The sequence below is a fragment of the Tupaia chinensis genome, unplaced genomic scaffold, assembly GCF_000334495.1.
Source record: "Tupaia chinensis unplaced genomic scaffold, TupChi_1.0 Scaffold000555_1, whole genome shotgun sequence".
NCBI lineage: Eukaryota > Metazoa > Chordata > Mammalia > Scandentia > Tupaiidae > Tupaia > Tupaia belangeri.
Window position 1 is genome coordinate 1530026 of NW_006160067.1, and position 6500 is coordinate 1536525.

Below are 6500 nucleotides of genomic sequence, written 5' to 3' on the forward strand. Positions count from 1 at the left end.
GCAGAAATCGCAGTAAAAGATGTCACCTAGCCTCTCAAACGTTGCCTACATTCGAAGTACTTAAGAGAGGATCTTACTAAAATGCCGATTCAGATCAGTAGGTTTGGGGCAAAGGCGCTGAGATTCTGTACTTCAAATAGCCTTTTAGGGGGTGCTGCTGGTGGTGGTCCTCAGACCACACTGAGTACAAGCACCTAGAGCAGTTTCCCAAATCTACCCTATCGCTGGAGACACCTGGGGAACCCCAGATGCCAAGATGCCAATGTTATTAATGTGCGATTGAGCCAGACAAGAGTTTTTGTTTGTTTTAAATCTCTCCAGTGTATACTAGAGAGACTTAGTTCTAAGGTTTGAATGTGTATAAGCGATTTCCTGGACAGATGCACAAGAAAAAGTAACAGTAATTGTTCCTAAAAAGGGAAACTAGAAGACTAGGGTAACTATTCATTGTCTACCATTCTGAGCTGCTTGCATTAAAAAAAATAATAAGTACTTATGTTACTCTTTCTTTCTTTTTTTTTTTTAAAGGTTTTTGTCATAGGACGTGTACACTCACCAGAGAGACAGAGAGAAGGAAACTGAGAACTCATGCCCCAAAGGGGATGACTACACCACAATCTCTTCTCCATTCTCCTCTCAGGATTTTGGGCATGCATGCACACATGATGCTGTAATTTTCAAGCTGCCAGGTCTAGGCCTTGAACCATAGTCAGCCATGTGGGATCTAGCACCTTAACCTCCATGCCACCTTCTAGCCCCCATATGTCATTGTTTCACAAGTACTTTTTTAAAAAAGAGAAGAGCTCCCAGAGTGAACTGTACGATCACCAGGTGCTACTGGCTAAATCGTACCCCTCCCATTTCCAGATTGAAGTTGTAACCACCCAGTATCTCAGAATGTAACTGTGTTTGGAGATAGGGCCTCTAACGAGGTAATTAAAGTTCAATGAAGTCATCAGGTGCATGCAAACCCGATACAACTGGTGTCCTTCTAAGAAGAGGAGACCAGGACAGCTGTGCACAGAGAAAAGTCCATGATGGTGGAGTGAGGAAATGGAGCAGGGAGAAGACGACTTTCTGCAAGCCCAGGAATGAAATCAGCTCTGCTGACACCTTGTTCTTGGCCCGCCAGTTTCCATAACCATGAGGAGGTAGGTGTGTGTTGTTTGAGTGATGTCAGCTACGGCAGGCCTAGGAAGTGGATCCATGGGGTTTCCTCATCACTGAGTTGGTGGAGGAAGCAACTGATATGGAGTAGTCAAAAGATAAACCTGCTCAGTCAGCGATTTCCCATGAGGTCTATAAGTCACTGGTGCTTCCGGCCCAGTTTCCCCACACCTCCAAGAGAGGGAGCCACCTAAGTGTGGCCTACAACTCCTTCACGTTCCAAAGTAACGATTCTATGTGGAGGTAAAAGAGCTAGCAAAGGACCATGTTCTTAAGTGTGTGTGATCCTCTATGATAATCCAAGGAGTTTTCAATGTGTTAAAGCAGGAATCCATTTCTAAATGAAATGTTATGCAAAAGTCCAACATGTAAATATGCTGATTTAAATGAGCTGCTTTGGGTGAAGCAACCCCTGCTCTAAGCCTGAGCTGCCTCCCCTTGAGCCATCAGGGTCCTTGGGTGAGTGTTTGAGGCCCACTTCTCTGGAATCATCCGTCACAGTCCAGGCATAGGAACAGAAGCCCCATAATGTTGAATAACTCACTTCAGAGTCATCGGTGAGTCAGTGTGAAAGTTGGGTTCTATTCCTGACCGTCTGGCTCATTAATCTTTTCTCTCCACTTCGTGAGGCATTAAGAATAATTTGGCATTGCTGATAGCACACAAACGATCGTTTTTTTTTTTTTTATATAAAATGTATGCAATAGTATTTCCATGAAAGGCAAGAGTCTACCAAAGCTTCCAATTACATTTGCCCCAGGTGTAGATGCAGGTGAGGTTGCATATACTAAGAATAGCAAATTTACCCATATTAAAATTCCCCAGGGCTGATTTGAAACTCGTGCACTACCCTGAGTCCTAAAGGCTGACCTTCGTCAGCATCCCATGACCATACTGGGCCAGACAAAGGTGGGGAGATAAAGGTAGTAAGTCAGGTAAAAACATGTGAGTTGGTTTGAAGGAAGGGGAAATAACCAGAACATAGCCTAAGAGACAAAGAGAGCTTGAGGAAAGAAAACTTTGCATAAAATGGACTCTGTGTTTCTTGGCTCCAGCTTCCATTTTCATACCTTGTTTCCTTTAAGAAAACCTAATTTTCCCCAAGCTGTCTCCTGATTGACTTTCACTTGATATGGTTACTCGATAGCACCGATCAGTTAATCCTTCCAGATGGTTAAAATTAAACCACCAATCCATGCTCATTTCCCCCCTTATGCTTACTAATTTCTTGTGAAGATTATCCTTCCAGCTAAATTACCCTCATCCTTTCTCATTGCGTCCATGTTTCCCCTGGAAGCCATAAGGGTTCTCTGGGGGCGAGAGGCTCGTTGGAGCGCTTCCTCTGTCCTGTAGTCCCGTACCCTTTTGTGTCTTTCCCAGATTAGGTGACAGCGTAGCCTGGGGGGGAGGGTGGCGGCTTTACATTCAGTGACCTCTTAAATTTCCTGTAACCAAGGGACTGGTTATGTGAGACCTTTGCATGAAGGGGGTCTTGATCCCAGCATTCTCCATGTCTCCCCTCACCTCCAAGGCTTAACACAAGACAAGCAGTCCTCTGTGCCATCCTGACCCGGAGGCCAATGCCGTGAAGTTATTTCCTTTCAGTGGTCACGGATTTTGATTCCTAATGTTTACTTCAGTTGTCCCAAAAGAATCTGATCTGGCCCTGAGGTTCCAGCTTTTATTTTTAAAATAAGAACTTTTCACAAATTAAGGATGTCAAGCAAAATTTGAATATAGACATAGGAGTAAGTTACCCAGACCCTTTGCTATCTAACCCAATGCTTAGCCTAATGAGAATTTTAAAAAGAATTTACTTACCTTTATTATTATTAGTTTAATTTGCTATAGGGCATGAGTGCTCACCAGAGAGAGAGACACAGAGACAGAGGGAAAGTGAGAAAGCAAGCTTCCAAGTCTGGGACTTGAATCATGGTCGGCCATGTGGAAGTCCAGCACCTTAACCACCACGCCACCTGCTGGCTCCACTTACTGACAATTTAACCGCCCAACTCCTTTGGCTTTCTGATAGAAAGCACGTGGTTTATGAGGTTTCAGGTTTGACTTGAGTCCTTTATGGCCCTTGACTCTGAAAAGCCATAGAAGACATCTTTACTCTTGTATTATCAGGTAGCGTAAGCTCTGGGTCCTGACAAGTTCCCATCTTGAGCTCTAGTTTCGATTTTCTGCTCCCAAGATTGTTTCTCATTCCGGCAAAATACTCACTGGCATCAACAGGAGAAAGGCCATTATTTTTGCTCCTTTTATGACTTCTGTTGTTTCTTTCTGCCCAAGCTGGCTGCACACAAGTCCAGTCCCACACAGTGTAAGCAAAGACAGGATTCCTGCCCCAAGGGTTCGGCAACCTCATATTTTCCCCTCTGCTGCCTCTATTTTTGTTCCAGTGTACCATGAGTTCTGAAGTCTTGGCGGTCCTGAAACACTTCACTGTGTTTTTGTTTTGTAGGAAAGACTTGAGTTTTATGGCTGTGGGTTATAAAAGGTTTTTCTTTCCCCCTCTTCACTGCTTCTCCCGGGAAGTTTAATGGGTGTGACTGTGACCCAGGAACCCTGCTGGGAAAGCCCAGGCCGCAGTCAGCTTTCGACCTGAACCATGACTCTTTCCTTTTTGGCCATGGTCTGGTCCTAATTTTGTCCCCCTCTGGCTGATTTTGTTTATTGGCATTAATGTTTCATATTAAAATTTAATATTTAACTTTTGCTTTCAATATTTAATGTTCTGCATCTTACATTTGGATGTCTCCCCTCTGGGAGCCGTCCGCTGCACTGCATGATGGAAGAGCTAACCCCTTTGACTTCCAGTAAAGCAACTCTCCCTTTCCTTCATTGTTCCCCATCATCCTGCATTCAAATCCATCATGGGAGCCTACCTGAGAACAGATCTGTCCTTTGCCCACACATTCATTCAGCACATATTAATTGAGTGCCAGGTCTGTCGGGTTTACGAAGGGTGCCCCTACGGATGCCCGAAAAGGAGCGAGACCCAAGTCTCACCTTTAGAGAGTCCCACAGAAAGAATTCGCAGTGAAGGGGGCAAGTGTTAGACTTTTGAGAGAACACACATGAGAGAGAGGAGGGGGCTCTGCTTCAGGAACTGTAGAAGGATTTTCTAGGGAAATCATCTGAAATAGGTCTTGGAAGGAGCCAAAAAGCTTATCAGATTGGGCAGGGGGAAGAAGGGCTTTCTGCACATGACAGGCAAAGGCATCGACCTATAAAGTATAATTAATAATGATGATTAATAACGATGGTGAGGCTGTATTTGTGGGACGGTAAAGAAATTAATTATTACTGGAAACTGGGCTGCGTGTGTGGGAGAAGCAAGCAGGATGAGCCTGGTGACAAGAGTTTGGTACTCAATTATGAAGGACTTTGTAAGCCATAATAAATAATTCTAGCTTAATCACTCATCAAATAAACCTGTGATAAATATTCTCAGCAAGAGAGAGTCCTGGGAAGTCTTCTTCTTCTTTTTTTTTTTTTTCAAAATACTATTGGAAAAGATCTTTCTCTGTGGAAAGAACTTGGGTCCAAGGCATAGAAAACATATTTAGTTCCTTCCAGGTAAAATAAAGAGAACTATTATTTAAGATACTTACCTTTGAGGGTTGTAAAATAGAGTTGGAAAAAAAACAAAGCAAATACCAAGTACCAATGGAAAAGACAATTGGGTAGATAGTCTAGCAGCTAATAGAGTGGCAAGAATGTGAATTCCTCAGAAAAGCCACCAAAGGGAGAGTTATATTCCAATCACCTTTCTTTTAGGGCCACACCTGGATCTTTCCCACTTGGTGAAGTTCACCTTCAAAGAGCATTGGCTCGTTGAGCAGAAAGAGAGTTCTTGAGCTTCAGGGAGTTATGCGGGAGTAGAGAAGAATGTAAAGAAATTCACTGGGAGAACAGAAGTAGAGCTTGGTGACTGGAAGGGAGCCCTGGGTGAGCTGGGCCTGGAGTGGACAGAGTGCACCATACTTTCAAGCAATGAGGTATAATTCCTGGGGGTTTGCTGCAGCATTTCCAGTGTGCCTCACTGAGCTGATGACAAAATTATTATTTTTAATTTTAATGACAATATCTTTGTTTCTGCTAATTATAAAAGTGATCATCTCTGTGAAAAGGTTGTATGTGTTCTCCTTCATTGTTCCCCATCATCCTGCATTCAAATCCATCATGGGAGCCTACCTGAGAACAGATCTGTCCTTTGCCCACACATTCATTCAGCACATATTAATTGAGTGCCAGGTCTGTCGGGTTTACGAAGGGTGCCCCTACGGATGCCCGAAAAGGAGCGAGACCCAAGTCTCACCTTTAGAGAGTCCCACAGAAAGAATTCGCAGTGAAGGGGGCAAGTGTTAGACTTTTGAGAGAACACACATGAGAGAGAGGAGGGGGCTCTGCTTCAGGAACTGTAGAAGGATTTTCTAGGGAAATCATCTGAAATAGGTCTTGGAAGGAGCCAAAAAGCTTATCAGATTGGGCAGGGGGAAGAAGGGCTTTCTGCACATGACAGGCAAAGGCATCGACCTATAAAGTATAATTAATAATGATGATTAATAACGATGGTGAGGCTGTATTTGTGGGACGGTAAAGAAATTAATTATTACTGGAAACTGGGCTGCGTGTGTGGGAGAAGCAAGCAGGATGAGCCTGGTGACAAGAGTTTGGTACTCAATTATGAAGGACTTTGTAAGCCATAATAAATAATTCTAGCTTAATCACTCATCAAATAAACCTGTGATAAATATTCTCAGCAAGAGAGAGTCCTGGGAAGTCTTCTTCTTCTTTTTTTTTTTTTTCAAAATACTATTGGAAAAGATCTTTCTCTGTGGAAAGAACTTGGGTCCAAGGCATAGAAAACATATTTAGTTCCTTCCAGGTAAAATAAAGAGAACTATTATTTAAGATACTTACCTTTGAGGGTTGTAAAATAGAGTTGGAAAAAAAACAAAGCAAATACCAAGTACCAATGGAAAAGACAATTGGGTAGATAGTCTAGCAGCTAATAGAGTGGCAAGAATGTGAATTCCTCAGAAAAGCCACCAAAGGGAGAGTTATATTCCAATCACCTTTCTTTTAGGGCCACACCTGGATCTTTCCCACTTGGTGAAGTTCACCTTCAAAGAGCATTGGCTCGTTGAGCAGAAAGAGAGTTCTTGAGCTTCAGGGAGTTATGCGGGAGTAGAGAAGAATGTAAAGAAATTCACTGGGAGAACAGAAGTAGAGCTTGGTGACTGGAAGGGAGCCCTGGGTGAGCTGGGCCTGGAGTGGACAGAGTGCACCATACTTTCAAGCAATGAGGTATAATTCCTGGG